Raw genomic sequence first — 23252 nt, 5'->3', positions numbered from 1 at the left:
GCAGGTTTATGGCCACAGTTGTCCCGTTTATGGTACAGTTCTTCTTATGGGTTCTAATAAACTTTGTAGCTCCAGGGTGCTCTTAAATCCTGATATGAAGGATAGAGAAGAATCATTATTTAGTCCAACTAAATATAAGATGTTTCACCCTTGAAGGCTGAGGATAATGTTTCTTTCACAGGTGTGGAAGGACCCATAATTCCCGTGTACAGCAAGTGCAGCTGCAGGAGAACATAATTCTCCCCATGGAAATAAGGGTGTGCTCGCATGTGGGATAGGGAGAGATGGTGCCAGCTGGGATGGGTGCAGCTCCAGCACAGGTAAGTAGCATTAAAGCTCAATAGGAGTTGCAATTAACTGAATTTAAAGTTGTAACCTTGTAACCACTGAAGGTTCATTAGCATTAAATGCCTATTAAAATCACAGCATCCCAGACTGGTTTGGGTTGAAGGAACCCTAAAGCTCATCCAGTTCCAGCCCCCTGCCACGGGCAGGGACACCTTCCACTAGAGCAGCTTGCTCCAAGCGCTATCCAGCCTGGCCTTGAGCACTGCCAGGGATCCTTGAATCAAAGGATCCATGAATTCAAGGACCCAAATCCTTGGGTCAGAGCTGAAAAGGAAACAGTCCAACCTGCTCTGATCATTTATGTGTTTCTCCATGCAAAGCTCTACACGGGACCTCAGTATTGCTTTTCCTTCATGTTCAGAGCAGGCATGTATGTTCATATACATATGCTTGTATGCATACATGTGTGCAGGATCACATTAGCTGAAGGTAGGAGCTTTCTGGGAGGTTTTGGGTCTGTCGCTGTAGAATACTGTGGCCTTTTGAGGGAAGAATGCACAGAGGGAGAATCAGAGCAATACTAAAGCATGTTTTGGGTCTCAGGGTTTTGCAGTGGGACACAGCTCAGCACTGAAGGCTCATACAGGGATACAGGAGGGGAGCATCAACCCAGGAGCTGCTGGTGACTCACCCAGTGCTAACCCAGGAGCCAGGCACCGCTCAGAGCATCCCTCAGGCTTCACCAGCCTTTTGTTAAGGTATCGTCTGCTGTCGCAATTACTCTTCCTTGTGAGTGACTGATTTGGTGTCACTTCTGGCTCGGATCTGCCCGGTTTGGTCCCTCCCCAGCAAACCCAGCAGCACTTCCACAAATACGGAGACTCTCCATGAGGTCGTGGCAACAACGAGTCACCTCTGAACGGACAGAGTGAAACAGCAACCTGCCAGGAAAGTTTCCTTTCCTCTCACTGATCCCTTGAACTGGTTACTCAGAGTTTCTGTGGTTCAAGGCAGCTCCAACCATCTCAGCAGCCAAGTGCAGGAAGGCAGCACTGTCACTACAATACCTGTTTGATCGTGCTCACCAGTATAAATCATTGTGGTTAAAGCCATTGGAAAGGCCATAGGATAAGACACCACCTTGTTTACTTCTTCAGATCATCGAATCAGAGACTGCTTTGGGTCGGAAGGGACCTTAAAGCTCATCCAGTTCCAACCCTCTGCCGTGGGCAGGGGCACCTTCCACTAGAGCAGGGTGCTCCAAGCCCCTGTGTCCAACCTGGCCTTGAACACTGCCAGGATGGGGCAGCCACAGCTTCTCTGGCAATACCTTTAGGCACTGGGAGCTGCTCTAAGGTCCCTGTGGAGCCTTCTCCTCTCCAGGCTGAACCAGCCCAGCTCTCTCAGCCTGGCTCCAGAGCAGATGCCCTTGGTGCATCAGCCATATGTAAATCCTTTTAAAGGCTGCGTGTCCCTAAGCTCTAGGTGTCCTTGACGCACACTAAAGCACATCACAAATCATACCCGACGTGCAGCTCGGGATGCAGGGACAGCCGTTGCCACCAGGACCCTCCCCAAACGTGCCCTTCCAGCAGCCTCTTCGCATTGACCCAGAGCACGCTGCTCCTCAGCAGATGTTCAGGACTCAGAGCTCAGGCTTCCACGGAGGAGCTTCCAACACAAACCATCTGGAAAAGAAAACACCAAACTATTTGGAAGCTATTTCCCTCCTCCACTGCCTCCCCCCCCCACACCGCCTCGGCCGGTGATCTCAAAGTCACAGGGAAGGGTTGGAGAGGACAGAGCGCCAGAGCCGGGAACGGAAGGAGCGCGTCAGGACAGGAATGTTCCCAGGAAGGCTGCAGCTGTTCCTGTTCTTGCTCTATGGCAAAGCACCCGGCTCGCTCGGCACGGCTCCGGCAGCCCCAGGGCTGAGCGCCTCCAGAAGGAGCCGGTGGGATGCTGAAGAGTGAGCGCTGGGGACACGAAGGGGCTGGAGCATCTCACACTTTGCTTTTTATCCTCACACCGTAAGGAGGAGGCGGTAGCTGCAGGGAAAGGCGTATGTTGTTCCTAACGTCAGGAATGTTGTAGCTGAGATGTGGTTGCCCTCTGGCAGGTCCTGCGGTGCTGCAGTCTCTGGTTTCCCACTTGCTGTTTGCAGCCCTTTCATGCTGCTGGGCCGGGGAGCCAAAACGTAGTCGCGTGTTTTTCTTCCTTCAGTATCCAGAAACATGAGAGGAAGTGGAGGGGGGGGGGGGAACCTGAGGACGGATCATAGAATCATAGAATAGTCAGGGTTGGAAAGGACCTTAAGATCATCCAGTTCCAACCCCCTGCCATGGGCAGGGACACCTCACACTAAACCATGGCACCCAAGGCTTCGTCCAACCTGGTCTTGAACACTGCCAGGGATGGAACATTCACAACCTCCCTGGGCAACCCATTCCAGTGCCTCACCACCCTAACAGGAAAGAATTTCCTCCTTAGATCCAATCTAAACTTCCCCTGTTTAAGTTTGAACCCGTTACCCCTTGTCCTGTCACTACAGTCCCTAATGAAGAGTCCCTCCCCAGCATCCCTATAGGCCCCCTTCAGATACTGGAAGGCTGCTATGAGATCATCCAAGAGGAGCCTGGGCTTCATCTCCTGCAGCCAGTTCCAGCCTCCAGCGATAGCCAGGAGCCCCCTTCCAGAGGGCTGATTGTGAGAAGGGCCTGTCCCCTCTCATGTCCCTTCAGAGTGCAGTGACCAATGTGCACCTTGGTGTTCCCCCTGTCAAAGGGGCAAACTGGCCTGGCCTTGCCTGCTGCTCTCACCCAAAGTCACAGCTGTAAATGGCTCTAGGACCAAGATGGAATTTGCTCCTTGCACTTCTTAGAGCATCCACAAGATCAGCAGCACTTATTCTGCCCCTTGGCAGGTTTTAAATTCATGGTGCTTTACACTAAATCTCACCAGTACCCATAACAGTGGGGCTGAGCTGAGTGAGTACGTATGTCCCATTAGCACTTCAGACAGGATGCTCCATCTGTCCCTGCTCTAAGTGCTCCTTTGCCCAGAGTTTCTTGTACCCGTGTTGTTAGTTAAGAGCAGCTTGCACCAGGCACAGGGCAACCACCCTTCCTGCATCAGCAGTAGCCCTGGTCCTCGCTAGGTTAAGGTGCAGGCAGGAGCCTGGTGCTTGGATCATCATGCTGGAGGTGCTGGCTCTTCCTCTGCCTTTCTGCCCACTTCTCACCCTAGTTTCTTAACACCCTCTTCTAGCTTTGGGAAAGGCTGGGTTTGAACAGAGCTTTGGGCACTTTGCACGTACAGGGCTATTACAATCACAATTAATAGTGTTAATCAAAGTGCATTAGTTTTCTGTAAGACTTCCCATTGCCTCTGGCGGGCAGGGGCTCGCCCGTGACCAGGTGTGCCGTGGCCCCAGTGTGTTCCATGTGATTGCCTGCTTGATTCTATGTCGGAAACATGCACTGCTCCAGGAGCACGCTGATGCTCTAACCGAAGGGCACGTTGGCATGTCAAAACTGCAGTGGGAGACCCATGTGTGAATCACGATGCAGCGTGCGTGGGTGAGCACGCGTGGTCACGACCGGCGTTGGCACACGTGTGCTGGGGAGATGCGTCGCTTCCCTCCCATCTTTTTTGGGATCCCTTTGGGCTGTCGCCTTCCCCGTTTTCCTGGAGCGCTGTCGGCACAGCCGAGGAGAATGGGGTAATGAAAGCCGAGCCATACATCCCTGCTTTATGTTTCCAACGGAGCAAGTGTGACTGTCAGGTTGACAAAAGATTGTTTATGTTCAGTGGCGTGAAATGGGGAGCGAGTGCGCGGAGCCGAGCGCGAGGGAGCCTGCCCTGCCCGGGCTGACAGCCCCGCATTCATCCTCCACGCTACAGCAGACAAAGCTCTGGTGCTGCCTGACAGCGGCCATAAATCACCGCTGGGAGATGCTGTACCTACAGCTTACACCATTCCAGATGACAAACACACAATAATCCACACAGCACAGCACTTTTTCTCCCTTCTCTCCCTCTCTCTCTCTCTCTCTCTCTCCTTCTGACTCGCTGGTGCTCAAGTGATGACAAGAGGCAGTGAGGAAACCTGCAAAGCCTGGAAGTCTCCCTTGGGAAGTGCGGGATGGAGCAGCGGCAGTCACCAGTGGAAATAGGATAAAGCCGTGTCTGAGGGCACAAGAGTAACAGGGGCACCAGTCTGCAAAGGGAGATGTGAAGCAGGAAAGAATCCTCCCTGCTGGGGCAGTTGTAAGGTGGAATGGGGCTGGCAAACCAGTACCAGCACCCAGGGCTGTGGGTTTGCATGGGACAAGGCATGCACAACAGCCTGGAGAAACCTTGCTGGCCCGTGTGCTGCTTACACAGCACTGCCCAGGTTCCTTTTCAATCTAGAAGTGGAAACATGGTCAGTGAAGAAGGAGGCAGTGAAGGGCATGGGGGAAGATGTGCTGCTACCACCCTGGGCTGTATTTTGCCAGGGAAGGGGAAAGAAAGAGGGGTCTATGTGGTGGGACAACCCTTAAATCAATGCATCTTCATTAACAAAAGATCTAATTCATCAAAGTGACAACATCTCTATATCACCTCCTTCCATGGGGGCTGCTGGGGGTTTAGGGTTGGGGATATTTTTCTCTTTCCTTTCTGACAGCTTTGTCTTTCCCACACTCACTTTTATTTTCCCTTTCTGAGGGAGAAGGAATGATGGTGGTGCTTTCCTTGGGAATATGGTCATTCAAGTGACAATTTCCGCCTTACTCCCAAGATAAAGGGATATGTGGGAAAGAGGGGTTGTCTTAGTGAGGTGTGGGTCTGATTCACTGAGAGGTGAGCAGAGGGGTATGCAGCTATGCATGCAGAATTGGGGTTATGCTCTGAAAACACCCCCAGCAGGAGCCGTGGTCATACAGGGATCTCAGCTTTCCTTTGGAAAAGCAGACCCTGAGAGCTTCACGAGATGGCTGGATGACACCTTAAATCCTGAAGTGCATAAAAGAAACCCAACTGGTTTGGTTTGGTTTTAATATCTGAAACCTTGTGGTTCAGGGGCTGGGAGAGCAGGATGCTGAATTGCCCTATAAATACAAGGCCTGTGTCATTCCAGAATTGCTCCGCTGTTCTCAGTGGGCTCACTCTCAGGAAGAGTGAGGTTTGGCCGTGATATAGGGACACAAAAATAGCAATAATAGGAATGAAGCCCCATTCAGCCACTCCTCCCTGCTGCAAGCACGGGAGTGTGACATCCAAGATGCGAAACACAAGCCCTGTCTTGTGGGAAGAAGGAAGCTCAGGAGGTTGCTGGGGTAGAAATCACCAAACCCAACCCAACCAACCAAATCCAACCCAACCAAACCAAACTCTACCAAACCCAAACCAATGAAACCAAACCAATCCCAACTAAACCAATCCCAACCAAACCAAATGCAAACCAAACAAATCTACCAAAGCAAACCCAAACCAACCAAACCAAACCCAACCAAACCAAATGCAAACCAACCAAATCTACCAAACCAAACCCAAACCAAACCAAATCCAAACCAAATCCAACCCAACCAAATCCAACCCAACCAAACTAAACCGTACCAAACCGAAACCAATGGAACCAAACCAAACCCAACCAACCAAATCTAACCAAACCAAACCCTACCAAACCCAAACCAATGAAACCAAACCCAACCCAACCAACCAAATCCAACCCAACCAAACCAAACCCTACCAAACCCAAACCTGTGAAACCAAACCAAGTCCAAACCAACCAAATCCAACCCAACCAAACCAAACCCTACAAAGCCCAAACCAACCAAACCAAACCCAACCAAACCAAATCCAACCCAACCAAATCTACCAAACCAAACCCAACCAAAGCAAACCAAATCCAAACCAACCACATCTGCCAAACCGAACCAACCCCCCCCCCCCAAACCAAATCCAAACCAACCCCACCCAAACCAAACCCAACCAAACCAAGGCAGCTTTGCCTTCGGAGTGCAGCCATCCTCACGGCACCCCAGCCACCAGGAGCTGAAACGGCCGTAAAACGGAGCCATCGTCTGAAGGCTGAACCAGCACATATATCCTGATGTGCTGACAGTACCTGCTTCTCCCATAGCCTAAACTTCTGATGAACCAACGTGCTTCGGAGCGCATTTATACGCAAAGGCGTATAATATGTCCCCTGTATCTAATTATCTGTCAACCTGAGGCAGTTTGTTTTCCAAATCGGCCTCTCGGCTGTGACTTTATGAGGTCGTAAAGCAAACGGTGCCACTCTCGCACAGGAGCGCCAGGAGAGCCTTGGATCAACAAATTACCATCTTTAATGGTGCCTCCTCGTGCACGCTCCAGCCACGGCCCCCGGCCCCCCACAGCAGGGCAGGACTGATCCTTGTGCTGCCTGCTCTGACCCCAGTGCGTGCGTTGTGAAGGTGGGCAGGAGGAGCTCCAGCCCATCAGCTGTGAGAGCAGCAGCACCAGTGAGAGCCGAGGCGTGGATTCCTCTGCCCACGCTGCTCCTGTGATTAATGATAGAAAGGAATTAAAAAGAAAGGGGGGGGGGGAGAGCGGGTCAACAGCTGAGTGCAAGGCAAGTCGCTAGACAGGGAGTAATTAAGATACTTGGGTAAATATGATTAATAAGCTCAAACTGGCAGGGTGTGCAGTAAACAAGGGCTAACCAGATGGTACCCTTTCCTTCCTGACAATGCTGCAAAAATAGGAAGGAAGGCTCTGGAGCCTCCCAGCGCTCTCGCTCCGGGAGGAGGGAGGATTCAGCACCGAGCCAGGGAGTGAATCACCTGATAGGAATGAGAGACATTTCCCCCTTCATCCCATCCTCCATCCCATCGCTGTCAGGGATGGTGCGAGGGGAAGTCAGCCGGCTGTTCTCACGGTGCCGTGCCACGGACCACGGCATCCAGCTCCTTGCTCAAGCACAGGCTGAGCTTTTGAGCAGTGGGGACAGCAGCAGGAGAGGCCTCAGGATGCTCTGCTGGTATCTGATCTCCAGACAGAACAACTCACATTGGAAAGTCCAGCCCGGAGCAGGAGCTCATGGGATCCCTCTCTCCACCCTTCCAGCCATGGCTGGTGGATCATTCCCAGAAAGAGCTGGTCAGAAATCTCCCCCTAAAACACTCCTCTGTCAGAAGATGCCATTTCACCAAAGGTGAAACATTTGCGGAAAAGCACTGATTTTGATGAAATTGCATTTGGAAAGAAAAATCAAAGGAGAAAATCATTTCGATAAGGCCAAAGCATTTCAGTTTGACCTTTGAGGAATTAAATGGCATAGGGTTTTTTTCCATTTCATAAAGCATTTTGTTTCGGTGTACTCTCTCTATATATCTGTAAGAACTATTGAAACCAGAACTAAATGTTGGGATTATCCCAGCGTAGAACCCCAGACTGGTTTGACTTGGAAGGGACCGTAAATCTCATCCAGCTCCAACCCCCTGCCACGGGCAGGGACCCCTTCCACTAGAGCAGCTTGCTCCAAGCCCCATCCAGCCTGGCCTTTGATGACACCTTTCCCATAGTGCAATATTGCAAGAGATTAAGCCCAAATATCCTGCTTTGAAACAGGGAAGGGAAACATGAGGAATTCTTTCCCAAGCCCTGCTGCTGTCCATGGCCGCATCCACACTGGGGCTGCTCCGAGGAGTCGGGGCACTTCAGGCAGTGCCACTTCCCTGTGTGAAGTGTTTCGGCACCTAAGCTCATATGCATCAGAGCAACGTGATGATATGTTGAGGGTCTGCCAGTTTGCATTTGACTATTTACTTTCCAGTACCTTGAAAATAAACCATTTGCCGTGTAACCCCAGGTATTAAGAACAGATGAAATCAGCGCTTAGCTCCCAGCTTCCTCAGGACAAGGATCCTCTTTTTCCCCCAGCTGAAAAGTAATGAGAGCAGTAAATGTTTTATCCTTACAGGGAGACAGGCAGAACAAGGGGCGCAGGAGGAAATCTCTGAATCACAAAGATGTCACCCAGGAGCCGCCTGGCACCAGTCTCTGCTCAGCGCTGGGTTTTGCCCACAAGGTCCCCTGCTCACTGCACGTAAGTTGTCTCATTACTGTAGTTCACTTCTCCCAGGCAAGGAGCTTGTCCCTCCACTGTGCCATAGAGCCAAAGTGTCACTTCTCATCTCTCTGGGACTCACCTTCCCTTCCCCAGTAATAACCCAGCATCCGCAGGGCAGGGGCTGTCTGTGCCTGTCTGCACGGACCATGTTTAACACACCAGGGACTGCAGAGGGGCTGTGGATGCTTCCTAAGGTGAAGCGTGAAGTGAGACTTTAGTGGGAGGCTTTGAGGTCCGGCGAGGCCACAGGAGCAGCCGGTGCCTCGGAGGCGGCACGGGAGGGATTAAAGATAAAGAAGAAATTCCAGCTCATTGGCAGGGCACATATTTTTCCAATATAAAAGCAAATGGGGGAACCCTTAAATAAATTGGCTCTATAAAAACGTCCTTTTGTATTACGGCCTCACCTTTTCAGGGGGGGAAACACCAAGGTTTATTTTCATGGCTCCCGAATAAAAACATCACTGGTGCTTCGTAATTCCCCAGAACCAACAAGCAGTCCATTGCTATTTGAAAGACACGGGCCCCCCTCGGTCTCCACCATCCGCCCGACTGCACGAGCAGCTGCCATGGAATTACAAGTCCTCGTCACAAGTGCGGAGAAACAAGTTGTGGCATTTAGGAAAGGTCTGCAAAAATAGGTGTCAGACCTTAACTAATAGTGATTGTCCTTCCATTCTGCTGTAATTTACATTTAATTCACACATTTCATTTCCATTTAAAATATGATTACAGTGTTTTGAAGCACATCTCACCTGTCCCCTCCGATTACGGCAGGATGGAAATAACACAAAGCAGCAGGAGGAGCGGGACTGGCTGCCCCGGGTCTGGAGGAGGGATGGTGAGCACATGGGGCTGTTCTTGGAGCTGGAGCAGGGTCCGAGGGACACACCAGACACACAGCCCTGTCCCACCTTCTTACTGCACGCAGGTCATTCTAGCTGCAGGGTTTTAAGCACCAGCAAACACTGATCAGAACTGCCAACAGAGAGAACTGGGCTGGAGAGAAGGCAGCTCTCCAGGCTGTGTTTTTCCATGCTTTCTTCATGGAATACACAAGTTTAGCCCTGTCACACGCAGACAGTTCCAGTGCCACCCCCTCTCCATTGGGATTCGGGGAAGGAAAAGTTTCCCTCCTCCTGCTGAGGTCTGTCACAAGCTCCTTTAAACACAAAAACTCTTGGCTAGAACATAAATCAGGCTCCCCCTCCCCACCACGTCCCCATCCCGCGTCTCCCCCGCGCCGAGAAGGCACAGACATGCTGATGAATATCTGCTACGTGTAGGGGAAAACAACAACCCCGTAAACAGTATTATTAACCCATGGGCTGGCAATAAATCAGCGTGAGAAGGTGACCTCAGCAATGCTGGAGTAATCCTGTGTGTCAGGGTAAATTTATGAGGCCAATTTTATTGGCCTGTATGACCCAGGCTCCTTGGAGATGTCTCAGTAACAAATCCAATCCATATCATTTATTAGCTTTGTACAGTGTCAGCTTGAAGCATAGGAGGGATCCCATTAAAACATACCGCTCCCTCTGCAGAAGATGGGCACAACTAAGCTGGTGGATAATTGTTGGCTGCAAGGAGCCCCTGATTAAGAAATGGCTCGTTGCAGCTTTGCTCTCAGGTCCATAAAGCTTGCCCTGGATGGAAGCACCAGGGTTTGGGTTTGTGCTGCCTGCCCCTTTTCCTCCCTGCCCGCACTGGGCTGGGTGCAGCTCGCCAGGAGCAGCAGCAGGCAGGGTTTGGCCACGGGGACAGAGGTGATGCACTCCAGGGAGTTCCCTGCTGAATTCCATCCTTTCCCCAGGTTCCACCGGTGCTGGACAAGAATCTGGTGGCCCTCAGGGCTGGGGAAGATGCAGGGGCCATGGAGTTGCAGTGGGAGGTTGCAGGGATGCAGCGATGCAGGGATCTTGTGGATGCATCTTGGATTGATACTGCAATGAGGGGGCCAGAGAAGGGATTTGAAAGCTGTTAGTGGCTGAAACTCCTCCTTGGAGGAGGGAAACTGCTTGCAGGAGGGGAGGGATCCTTCAGCTGGGCCCTCTGGGTAGTGCTGACAGAAAGCTCTATTTGCATATTAGATATTGGGAAGAAATCCTTTACTGTGAGGGTGCTGAGGCGCTGGCACAGGGTGCCCAGAGAAGCTGTGGCTGCCCCATCCCTGGCAGTGCTCAATGCCAGGTTGGACACAGGGGCATGGAGCAAGCTGCTCTAGTGGAAGGGGTCCCTGCCCGTGGCAGGGGTTGGAACTGGGTGAGCTTTAAGGTCCTTTCCACCCAAACCACCCCATGATTCCATGATTCAGTTGGGAATGGTGGACCTGGCAGCGTGTGCATCGTGCCCAGCACCCTGGTGACGGAGCGATCGCGCCTTCGCACCAGCACCTCCCGGGTCTGATCCCTGTTGGCTCACCAGAGTCTGGTGGAGGCAGTTTAAGTCTGTTTGACTGTCCCTGTCATCATAAGGTTTACGGATGGTTAATTTATTCTTTATAGCACAGTCATTGATGGCTGTTAAATCACAAATGAGAGCCAATAAAGGGTGAATTGCAGCTGAAATTACACTGTTTATATGACAGCAGAGTGCTGGCTAAAAGATTCATATGCCGCTGATGAAGTACGTTATAAATTTTAATTACCATAGTTTGTACAAATGACATGTTTGAAATGCTATTGAGTAATGTGACCCTGATAATGAAACTATAAAATAAATCATTAACTTTCTGAATGAGCTTTTTTATTTCCATGCTGCATGAAGTAAACTTTCCAATTTATTCCATTGCAGCCTTCTTCTGAAGGAAAAAAAAGCACGGAGAGAAGAGTCCTCTTCACTCAGAGGGATGCTGACAAGCAAGCCAAAGGAGGGATGAGCAGGACCGTGTCAGAAACAACGTCAGAAGACTGGCCAAAACCAGCCCAAGCTCCCAGCCTGCTTGTGAATTCACCCTGGATAATACAGGATGATGCTTTGCTCCTGCAGCCACGACCAGCCCAGCTGCAGGAGCGCAGAGGTAAGAGCAGGGCTTGAGAACCAGCTGTAAAAATCACAAGCCCGCACAAGAGGAGATCTCCATTCAAATCAGAGCACAATTAGAACTCACTCATTGGCTGGGGGCTTTGCAGCCCCAGTCACTGGGGATCATCTTGCCTTTCTCTTCGAGCTCCCTGCATCTGCCAAGAGTGAAGGTGCCTGAGCCCCCGGCTGCTCAACACAGATAATTCCCTGCATAGGGCTGACAAGGTGAGTTTCAGCCCAGCAAGGGGTTTCTTGGGGCCTGCCTGGGGAAGGAAGCACAGACTGGGCTGTTACTGACCCAGCATCCTTCAGTCTAGCTCAAGAAAAGGGGGTGCTTCTTAAACCCTTCTGGAATTACACCATTATCAGGTTGTTACCTTATTTTATTATCATACGTTATTTTTTAAGGGATACAGAGCACAAAACAAGCTAAGAGGGTGCCAGAGCTGCTTTCACATCCCTTTGCAGAGGGGTGAGCCAAACACCAAGGCACCTTGTCCCTGGGTGCCCACGCTCCCCTGGCCCCCAGAGCAAAGGGCTCCCAGGCCCTCCTCCAGAAGGCCCACCAGGTCTGGGGCTTTTGGCATGAGTCACCAGCATCACTGGCTTCATCCTCGTCTCGTGTGACCCATAATAACATGGTTCCTTGTGAGGAGCTAGGGATGGATCTTCAAGACATCAGCTGCCTGTGCTTAGGGTCCCCATGTCCACAAATCCTTATGCATGGAGATGCAGCAGATCCGTGGCTGGATGCCTGGATCCAGTCCTCCTTCCTATCCTCTTCCCCCTGCCACCTCTCTCCACATCTCTGCCCACTCCACACCAGAGGACCCATGCAATGAATTCAGATCCTGCCCAGTGGGTTTAAGTTGGCCGAAGCATGTTGGGTGGCCAGCTCGGGTACCCACAGCCAGGCCTGGTGCTCCTCATGGCAGAAGCACCCATTCTGTGGCCACAGCCACCCCACCACCTCTCACTGCAGACCTCTCCAGGCCTTTTTCCCTCCCCAAAAGTGTTTGGAGTTGGAGGGCTTTTAACACCTGATTTTGTCTTATCAGCCAGACTGAAACTATTTCCAAGCAGGCTGCTCATGCCGCACTACTTACCATTAAAAGAAAGGACCACATTATTGCTGTTATAAACCATTGATTAAGGTTTATAATAGCAATAATCCCCTCGAAATTCATTGTTACTGCAGTTAATGACCAGTTTATTAGAGCGTTAACCATCCTTGGCAATGGGCTGAGTCGTTTAATGCTGGTAACGACCAATTTCTCAAGGGTTATTGCTTAAATAACAAGCCTTTGTTAGATATATGTTCAACCACCAGATACTGCTCCAGCTGGAACCTTCTCCTGTGAAATAATTGTTAATTATTTCCTCCAAGTTTTGCCACCATGCCTCCAAGTTTCAGCTGGGAAGAGTTTGTGAGGGTGCGAAGTGGCAGAGATGCTGAGAGCCCAGGCTGGGCAAGGCAAGGGAAGCAGCCAGAGCCATCACCCAGAGGGATGCGGGTGTAGGAGTTGTGGTTTATGAGGCTTTTTCCCTCTTCTGTCACCCGTGACTGTCCCAGCCCTGGACATGTCCACCCCAGCCACCCACTGTGCTTTGCAGAGGCACGAGCTCGAGCTGGAAGCAGTGAAGCCTCCAGGGATGAGCCCAAGCACTGCAGCGAGCAGCCCAAAGGAGAGGCACCAAAGCTCTCCCTCCCTTCCCTTACATTAACATGATCTGAACGTTTCATGGCATTAACTATGTCCTATCGTGTCACGTTAGGATCATCCTGTAACAGCATTCATTTTGCCTGACATGATCTGAAAGGTATAGATACGATTACCCTTTAATTGTGTCGTATTAGCAAAAATAAATACTGATAACAGGGCAAGGCTGACGCAAAACGATGCCAAATCCCCGGGAACAGGATGGGATTCCTGTTGCCCGAAGTGCTCAGACTCCTGCAGGCTTCAAGACAAGGGTGTTTAATGGGACAGTGGAGAAGAGCTGGAAGGGGAATCCCTTTTGCTGTCTCTAAAGCTGGGTGCTGGCTGCGCTGCTGGGTCCTCACTGCAGCTCCTTCCCCTCTGCACAGCCCTCAGGTCCTGTAAACCCTCAGCCAGGATAAAAGGATCCATGAGCTTTTCCCTTCCAGACACTCACCCCAAATGCCTTCTCTCCAGCTGGCTTTAACAAGCTTTGTGATGAAAAAACATATCCCTGCATCACCCCCAGAATATTCCATTTCCACAACAAATTAAATTTCAGGTTTTCCTGATTTGCCTTAAGAAACACAATGAAATCTAAATTTGGGGGATTAGGTGAAGCCTGAATGATGCTAGGTTTGGTGTTGGTGCTCCCCTCCCTCCTTTTGCTCTTTGTTCCTAAGTTGATGGGGTCTGTGAGGTTGGTACCTGTGTAAAAACAAAGGAAAAGGGAAGGAGGAGTTACTCCAAAATCTGGGAGTTTAAGTCCTGCTTTTGGCAGTGAGATGCTGATCTTATCCCGTGATGCTTCAGGCTCTTCCAGTCCCCCGAGGAGGTGGGAATCTACCTAAAATAAGTTATAAAGGGGACAGTATGAACTGTAAAAACTTTTTTCCCCCCTCTATAGGTAGGAGTTACCACTTTGCATCTCCACCATCACCCACCACAGCTCACTGGTACCCAGCAGCTTCAAGACAACTCCTGGCTGGGAAAAGCAAGAGGTGCCGAGCTGCGCCGGCTGCTTTGCTGCGGCCGCGGTCCAGCCAAGGCTGGGTCTGCCTCTGGTCCCTGTCACCACTGCTGCAGGGATTTGTGTGAGCATCCGTGTTATTTTAGAGATAATGTGAGCAGAGTGGAGCATGTCACAGGATAATGGTCTCCTGCTGCTAGGCTGTTCTTGGCATTTATCAAAAAATGACACCAGAGGGAATATGCTCAAGGGAGCCGAGGTGTTGATTCGATGACTGCTATTTCGTGATAAAAGTTAGCAGAAATAAAAATGAATCAGTCACAAAACTGCTTATTTATAGCTGTGCCCGGCCCAGAAGGGGATCCCTGGGAAAGGCAGGGTGATGGAGCTCGCTGCACGCCCCGGCACCGGCATCGCCTTCCCGGCAGCAGCTTTGCCAGAGGAACAGCATCACATGGTCCCACCACCCCCAGAACCCCCTGTGGGCAGAGGAGGGGCTCAGTGCAGAGAGGGGGGAGCAGGGCTGGGGGATAAAGTCATTTGAGGTTGCTCTGAGCTGATTTTCTGGCTCCCGGGACAGCGTTTGAGCAAGCTGTTGATAGGCTGAGAAAGTTGGGGCTGTTCAGCCTGGAGAAGAGAAGGTTGCATGGAGACCTCAGAGCAGCTTCCAGTATCTGAAGGGGGCCTATAGGGATGCTGGGGAGGGACTCTTCATTAGGGACTGTAGTGACAGGACAAGGGGTAACGGCTTCAAACTGAAACAGGGGAAGTTTAGATTGGATCTAAGGAAGAAGTTCTTCACTGTGAGGGTGGTGAGGCACTGGAATGGGTTGCCCAGGGAGGTTGTGAATGCTCCATCCCTGGCAGTGTTCAAGGCCAGGCTGGACAAGGCCTTGGGTGCCATGGTTTAGTGTGAGGTGTCCCTGCCCACGGCAGGGGGGTTGGAACTGGATGATCTCAAGGTACTTTCCAACCCTAACTATTCTATGATTCTGTGGTTCTAAGCACAGATGACAGGGTGGGGGTGATGTCCTGTGCTCCTCAGTGCTGCGCCCTGAAAGTGCCCCCAGAGCAAAAACTGGGTGGCATTCCCTGGATTTCATAGAATCCCAGAGTGGTTTGTGTTGGAAACGACCTTAAAGCTCATCCAGTTCCAATCTCCTGCCATGGGCAGGGACCCCTTCCACTAGAGCAGCTTGCTCCAAGCCCCTGTGTCCAACCTGGCCTTGAACACTGCCAGGGATGGGGCAGCCACAGCTTCTCTGTGCGCCCTGAGGATGCCTCAACACCCTCACAGGGAAGAGCTGCTACTTCAGGTCTCATCCGCTCCACACATCCCCCCTCCACCTCTGTGTCTCTTGGCAAACACAACCCCAAACCCATTTGCACAATGCGAACAAGCCAAAGCACTTCCCATGTTTTGCCTAAAACCAAATATTTTGAGCAAAACGTCTAATCACAGGTCTGCTATTAAGTGAAATATCCTGGCTCGAGGCAGCTCATCGTGGCTACGGCGCTAAGTTAAACACGCGGCTCTTTAAGGCAAGGAAAACAAGGTGGGATTTGGGTTTCCAGCCCAGCCCATCAAAGGCACCTCCAGCTAAAGGCTTCCACTTTATCAAGGTGAACAAATTAGGCAGCTGATTGTGGCTGGGGCCAAGTTCTGGGCTGTTTCCAGCCCGATGGTCTGGTTTTGTTATCTCAGCTGTGGGCAGGGAGGAGAGGAGGAGGAGGAGGAGGGCAGAAGAAGGACGCTGCAGCACCTGGGTCCGTTGGCTCTCCGTGTAATAGGAAACAACAGGGGCCACAGGGGACGCGTCGCTCTTTTCCACCTACATGTTATTCCAGCCATAAATCCGAGTGACCAGCTTGAACTTTTCCCAATTGACATGTTTACAAGGGACGTCCGCATTTGACAGGAAAATTAAGCGTATCAATCACTTCACGAGCTGCTTAATGAATGGCGCTCCCATCTCCCTGGGTCTGTGCCTGGTAGCACAATTTATTGATCAAGTGTGCTTTCGGACGGGCCAGATGTTGCTGTGCCTCCATCCTCAAAGGCCTGGCCAGGGTTTAGGACGAGGTCATTTTCTCCAGCAGACCCCCAAGTTCCCTTTGCTGTCTTCTGTTTTCTCCGTCTTTCTCTCCCTTTCCCCCCCTGCCCCAACCCCACCAGAACAAAGAGAGCAGATGCGGGCTCGGGGCCCCTCACACCCACTCAGACATATGGAAGCGATCTCCTCTGTCTTTGTAATTACACAGGAGCTTGCTTTTCAATGGCTCCGGGTTTTATTGCACAGAAACCAACCAATTCCAACATAAAACATTTTTATGGCTTCTCCTCCAGGGGCTCCTTGGCCAGGACCTGTATAAAAGCACCCAGGACCCCCGACAGCTGCCTGGGCAATGTGGGAACCCTCAAGATCCCCTCCCCAGAACAGGCAGGAGGCAGAGGGAGGAAGGCTCAGGTGAGGTGCAAAGATAGGAGTCAGATCCCCCAGGAAAACCTCACAGCTTTGGAAGGCAGCAGGGAACACAGAATAGTCCTCAAACCTTCATGGGATCCATAAATAAACCCTGGTTGTGTTTGCCTTCCTGGGATGGGTCCGAAATCCCACCTGTGAATGTGTTTGTAAAAGCCCCTTTTGTTTGGACATCTAAAGACACTCATAAGGTTGCACTGGGATGGGAGATGCTCAGCCTGTCTCTGTTACTGACCATGGCAATGGGATGGAGGATGCTCAGTCCTGTATCTCTGTTGCTGACCGTGGCAGTGGGATGGAGGATGCTCAGTCCTGTATCTCTGTTGCTGACCATGGCAGTGGGATGGAGGATGCTCAGTCCTGTATCTCTGTTGCTGACCATGGCAGTGGGATGGAGGATGCTCACTCCTGTATCTCCGTTGCTGACCATGGCAATGGGATGGAGAATGCTCAGTCCTGTATCTCCGTTGCTGACCATGGCAATGGGATGGAGGATGCTCAGTCCTATATCTGTGTTACTGACCATGGCAGTGGGATGGAGGATGCTCAGTCCTGTATCTCTGTTGCTGACCATGGCAATGGGATGGAGGATGCTCAGTCCTGTATCTCTGTTGCTGACCATGGCAGTGGGATGGAGGATGCTCACTCCTGTATCTCCGTTGCTGACCATGGCAATGGGATGGAGAATGCTCAGTCCTGTATCTCCGTTGCTGACCATGGCAATGGGATGGAGGATGCTCAGTCCTATATCTGTGTTACTGACCATGGCAGTGGGATGGAGGATGCTCAGTCCTGTATCTCTGTTGCTGACCATGGCAATGGGATGGAGGATGCTCAGTCCTGTATCTGTGTTACTGACCGTGGCAGTGGGATGGAGAATGCTCAGTCCTGTATGTTGCTGACCATGGCAGTGGGATGGAGGATGCTCAGTCCTGTATGTTGCTGACCGTGGCAGTGGGATGGAGGATGCTCAGTCCTGTATGTTGCTGACCGTGGTAGTGGGATGGAGGATGCTCAGTCCTGTATCTGTGTTACTGACCGTGGTAGTGGGATGGAGGATGCTCAGTCCTGTATCTGTGTTACTGACCGTGGTAGTGGGATGGAGGATGCTTAGTCCTGTATGTTGCTGACCGTGGCAGTGGGATGGAGGATGCTCAGTCCTGTATCTCTGTTGCTGACCATGGCAATGGGATGGAGGATGCTCAGTCCTGTATGTTGCTGACCGTGGCAGTGGGATGGAGGATGCTCAGTCCTGTATCTCTGTTACTGACCGGGCAGTGGGATGGAGGATGCTCAGTCCTGTATCTGTGTTACTGACCATGGCAGTGGGATGGAGGATGCTCAGTCCTGTATCTCTGTTACTGACCGTGGCAGTGGGATGGAGGATGCTCAGTCCTGTATGTTGCTGACCGTGGCAGTGGGATGGAGGATGCTCAGTCCTGTATCTCTGTTGCTGACCGTGGCAGTGGGATGGAGGATGCTCAGTCCTGTATCTCTGTTGCTGACCGTGGCAGTGGGATGGAGGATGCACATGGAGGATGCGCACACCCCAGCAGCCATGGGGAGGGTGCACTGGGGTTTCCCACAGTGCCCAATGCAACCTTTCCTTGTCTCATGCAGTGCAGGATGCGGTGGATATGCTGTCAGCTTGTTTTCAGGAGAGCTTGGTAAAACAATGGCAGAATTGCTCTGCAATCTAATGGAGTTAAAAAACCCCTACCCTATAGCACACCGTGAATAGTCCAACATGCAAAGATGACAATTTAAGTGTTTAAAATGTACTCAAGGTAATTCCAAACAAATTTTAAAGCCATTTCAGACTATAAAACCCCTCAGCTAAATCATTGGTTATATGGTGGCAGTGCTTATGTTGCAAAATAGCCCTGGCACGAAAAGGAAGGTTGAAAAGATTGCCAGTTACTCCTTATAAATGACTTATTCCTACAGCAAAGCTGGAGTTGGGGGAGCCTCCAGGTAAAGGCCTGGCTCTTTGGTCACTTCATGCCCAGCTCAGTGAGGAGCTCTTGGGGGCTGGCTTTGATTTGTTGAGCTCTTTGAAGGCATTGATGTTCTTCCAGCGCTGATGTCATGGCACAGCTCTGGCTCTATCCCTCCTGCTCCTCCGGGAGCCTCCTCCTCCTCCCAGACATTTTAAGGAAGCCCAAAGTCTCAGCTTGTCCCTGCTGCAAACCCACCCCAATCGCTTGCAGTGGAGCTGGGGGGCCAAATTGCCCCCCAAGGAGCACTGGAGCTGCAGGGAAGGGTGGCCCTGGTTGATGTCTCTCCCAGTGTGCTTTATTCCAGGCCATCCCACAGCCTCCGCCTGCCCCCGGAGCCGTCTCGCAGCCATGCAGATCCTTTCGCTGGGTGTCCCGTGTTTCACACCCTGCCAGTGGATTCAACCCACTGGGAAGCTGCGAAGAGCAGTAAAAGTTTATTCCCTTCCCCACACTTCTGGGCTCCCAACTTTTTCTCCCGCGTGTTCGTGCCCTGATTTGAGCAGGCGACACCATCTTGCTCGCTCTTCCCTTCCTCTTTGCCTTTCACCAAACAGATGTAACTATTTATTCCTTATGTCCCAGTTTTCCTGTAATTTCATAAAGTGCAAATTTGCTGTCCTGCTCCCAAATGCCGAGTCGGTGGTTTGTCATAACAGTCATCAGTAACTGTCGCTTTCTGCCTGGGGCTTAATTAACCCACTCTCTCATTAGCATGTCCATGCAGTTGTAAGGAATGAAAGCCTGATTATTTTCTACAACAGTCGCAGCCAATTACTGCACTGAAATGGAACCACATTAATCAAATCTTTAGTACAGTGGCAAATTCAGAGATATCAGATTGCAAAAGACTGCAAACCTAATATGTCACTGTCACTGGAGCTACGCAGGCATTTAGCGAATTGCATTAAATAGATGGCTTCGCTGAAACCGCATGAATTTAATATGTGATGGGATCTGGAAGCTATTAGTGTGACATGGCAAAGTACTGGGAGCTTGGCAGCTCTGGACTTTATCCATGAACTCAGGAAACTCATGGAAAAACTTGTGTGTGTGTGTGTGTGTAGCAAAACCTGTTTCAGGAACAGGCGGTAGTGAAAGCACAAGCGCAAACTGGCCCCAACCAGGCTGCAGTGAGTCCTTGCTGCTGGTTTGCACTGGAGCAGGCCTGGAGGGGAAGGAGGGACATGAGGACCCATCCTGCTCTCACTGGCCAGCCTGGCCTCGCAGCCGGTGCTTTGGGAGCAGCTGGACCCTGTAATAAACCATGTACAGGGAATCCCAGGCACAGGAACGTCCGGGCAGCTCCATGGGTTTCCAGCTCCATGCGTGTCCCCGGCACTGGGGAGCTGCTGGAGGAGGGATCTTTCCCCATGGATCTCCACAACCAGTTTCCTGCTGCCAGCCCCTTTCTCAACAGCTCTCGGCTCCGTCCCGCTTGTGGTTTGCTCCCTCTTGCATCGCCTTGGCCGCGTTTGCCTTGTCCCTGCCAGAGGTGTCAGCTCTGGTTTGGCCCATGCCTCGGGCTCTCCCTGCTTTATCCCATCGGCTGCAGGAGCTCCCGGTGGTAATCCCTCCTCTTTTCTGGCAACGGCTTGGGGTGTCTTTGCTTCAGAGGCTGCAGCTCAGGGTGCCAGTGCTGTTACAGCAGCAACAAGTCAGCCTCAGCTCAAGCGTGAACTAAGAGGCATTTTCCATCCCTGCCCGGGGGCATTTTCCATCTCTCTCCATTGATTTTCTTTCCTCTGGCTCCTAGAGCACCTGGGCCCACCCCATGTTGCAGGTCTCAAGAAACAGCAGTCGCAGGTATGAGGGAAGGATGCGAGGATGGGCGCAATCCAAAGTTCAGAGGGGGACAGCCTGCATTGTCCTTGTGCACCTCTTTGACCCGACACCTCCTGTTCCCAGTGGCAGTGCCGGCATTCCCAGTGCCAGAGGAGAAGCAGCTGGTTCCAAGGCAGCTTCCCCAGTGCTGGCCAGGCTCTGGAGCCCCAAGAGAAGGAGGAGAGTTTTCAAAGCCACGTTTTAAGGGCTCCATTTGTAGCTCTTCCCATGTTCCCAAACAGCGGCTGGGGGGGGAAATTCACACCGTGGGTCCGGGTCACTGCGAAATGTGATGGGAAGCTGGGATGTATTCCTTCCTTAGTCTGGATCCTTCCTATGCCAGGTTGGCATCACAGCAGCCTTCAGCACATCCCTGGGCTTCACCCTCACCAGCCTGAAAGCCAAGCCCCTCCGATGGAGCCGTCCAACGGGAGCATCCCCCCCGTGCCCACCGCAGCACGAGCTGCTCCGTGCACCGGGGAAGGCAGCGGATGCTGACAGCGGTGACTGATGAGTCTCTGTAGTCAGGCTCTGCTCTTACACAAACTGCCTTCATCAGCAAGTTGCCGCCTCCATCAGTTAATCTTCCTGCAAAAGGTGCACTCCCGGTACGTTTGTACGTTTCCTCTCCCAGTAACCTAATCTACCATCTAGTTTATGCATACATGCTCTGAGGGGTTTTTTATATATATATGTTTTTTTTCTAAGCAATCAATCTGTGCAGCTCAGAGCTGCAACTGAATTTAAATACCAGGGTTTTCATTATCTCCAACACAGGAAAAAGAAAGAGGGGGAGAGGGACACTGGAAATAGAGGGACATAAATTCCCATCTCTTGAACAATATATTTGAAGGTGTGCGTATTTCTGCAACCATATAATCCTAGTGTATTACACAAAATCTTCTTCTGCGGTAGGAATATATGTGCATAGGAGGTTGCAGAGTCCCTTTGACTGCAGTTTCGTGATCCTTCCCACTGTCTTGTGATGCATTTGAGTAGTCTGGAACTACTTCATAAGATTTGCACTGCATTGCCTTGTAAAAACCCCCTGAAGAGACTTAGATCCTGTTCTGCTGGGGAGATACACACACAGACAGAGCTCTCCCTACCAGGAACCAGACCTGAAGCATAGGGATGGGGACTGGAGTAGAGGGGAGGGGAAGGAGCAGCACCAAATGCACCCAATGCATTTGGGAATGCACCTTGTAGCTCCATTGCAGTGAATTTGGGAATGGCCACATTCTCTCCTAAAATTTCAATTAGAAAAAGAAAGAAATGATTCCTGGGTTGGGTTATCTGGACCTCTGGTGCTGTAAGAGCAGACGCCCCCAGTACATGGGTGCAAATGCCCTTGTGCAATCAATCACAGTTGCTGTGCAGTGCTTGCGGGTACAGCTCTGGGATGCAATGCTCTGGGCAGTGAGGGGGAAGCCTTGTCCCAGCTCAGCCCTCTTCCCATGGGATCAGGCCACTGCTTCGGCTCAGGGATGTCTCTGTGTCTCCAGGCTGAGCTGAGCTGAGCTTCAGTTCCCACTGTTGGGGTTCCCACTGAAAAGGGTACCCCAAAACAGTGCCTTGGTGCCACGCACCCCTCTGCAGCCCCAGCATTCCCGCCTGTCATCTGCTTTGCAAGTGCCAGCAGCGGAGCAATGCCCAGCAAAAATAACCTGCAATGGATCTGCTCCAGCACAAGTGGCACCGGAGCATCGGGTTTCCCAGCCTGGAGCTGTGTCCCACAACCCCCACACACACCCCACATCCTACCCCTGCTCCTGTGCCAGTTTAAGCACCCCCCAGCCCTCACATGCAAAGCCTCAGTGGGCTCCTATGGGGCAGTGGAGCCCCAGGGACCCCCTTAATACCCCATGTGCCAAGCAAACACTTCCCAGCAACCCCCCGGGTTAGTCATATCGAGCTTTCAGCCACAGTTTTCCCTTTCCATAGAGCTGGTGGGATGCTGGGTTTGGAGAAGATTATTTGGGCTTAAAGGATTTGTGGTTTGCTGTGCATTTATGCAGCGCCTGTGGCCGGGGCTGGCTCCCTCGTGCAGAGGTCGCAGTGCCTGCAGATTCCCAAACTTTGATCCTTGAGCAAATAGTGCACAAGTGGAACCTTCCCATTGCAGCATCTCCTGCTGCCCTCGTCCTGTTTGAAACCATCATTTCCCTCCCTTGAGGTGCTACCCCAAAGTCAAATGGATTTGCTGCAGCAGGAGCTCTGTATGGGGAAACCAGTGTTGAAAGAGATCTAGCAAGTTTTGGGTGAGGTTTTTGGGGTGAAAACCCCAATTCTGCAAACTCCATCACCTTTTGTGTGTGCTTGGCTCCTGCACGTGAGCCCAGGCTGGGGACAGGGATGGGGACGGGACAGCAGCAGCTCTGTTCATGGCAAGGCTGCGCTCTCCTGTTAAATCCAGGCTCGGTCACATAAATCATCTGACATTTTGACTGTGTGGGTGATGAAACAGCTCTGAGCAGCAGCTCTGGCTGTTACATCACAACATGGGGCTGGTGAACCCCGCAGCATCCCCTGGGAGCCATGAGGATGGGTCCTCACTTGGGGACATCGGCCTGCTTTTGCCTCCCCTCCCCTTAAATGGCCTTTTTGCAAGGGGAGGGGGAGAAGAAGAAATTCAAATTGTGCTTGAAAATGCACCCTGGATTTGGCTTTTCCATCTTCTCCAAAGGGCAGTGCAGCAGGGAGATGGGAGAGGAAAGGGCCTGAAGGGCAGCAAGCAGGGGACGTGCACTGGGCTCTGCCTTCTGCAGACCCTGAGCCCTGGCTCTGAGCAGCCCCCAGAGTTTTAGTGTTCAATAAACTTTACAGAGGCAGCAAAGAGAGCCCTGGGGCAGGAGTGATTCCATT

At 51.6% G+C, this 23252-nt stretch overlaps 2 protein-coding genes and 1 long non-coding RNA gene across 3 annotated transcripts in view; 1 reads left to right on the top strand and 2 right to left on the bottom strand.

The window, feature by feature from the left end:
- Positions 1-8487, top strand: part of LOC133279119 (uncharacterized) — a 95982-nt gene extending 87495 nt beyond the window's left edge. Inside the window, exons 3-4 of the long non-coding RNA XR_009746778.1 lie at positions 182-320; positions 8240-8487. This is a non-coding gene — a long non-coding RNA (uncharacterized LOC133279119). The remainder of the gene's footprint in view (positions 1-181; positions 321-8239) is intronic.
- Positions 1-23252, bottom strand: part of STAR (steroidogenic acute regulatory protein) — a 225103-nt gene that overhangs the window by 15004 nt on the left and 186847 nt on the right. The gene's annotated exons all lie outside the window — the stretch shown is intronic.
- The window catches only part of RAB11FIP1 (RAB11 family interacting protein 1), a 402092-nt gene that overhangs the window by 235876 nt on the left and 142964 nt on the right, over positions 1-23252 (bottom strand). The gene's annotated exons all lie outside the window — the stretch shown is intronic.

Source organism: Pezoporus flaviventris, unplaced genomic scaffold (genome assembly GCF_033815535.1).
Source record: "Pezoporus flaviventris isolate CSIRO_AGI_PZ_B2104156 unplaced genomic scaffold, CSIRO_AGI_Pfla_v1 ptg000071l, whole genome shotgun sequence".
Lineage (NCBI taxonomy): Eukaryota > Metazoa > Chordata > Aves > Psittaciformes > Psittacidae > Pezoporus > Pezoporus flaviventris.
This window is presented reverse-complemented; position numbering and strand designations above follow the sequence as displayed.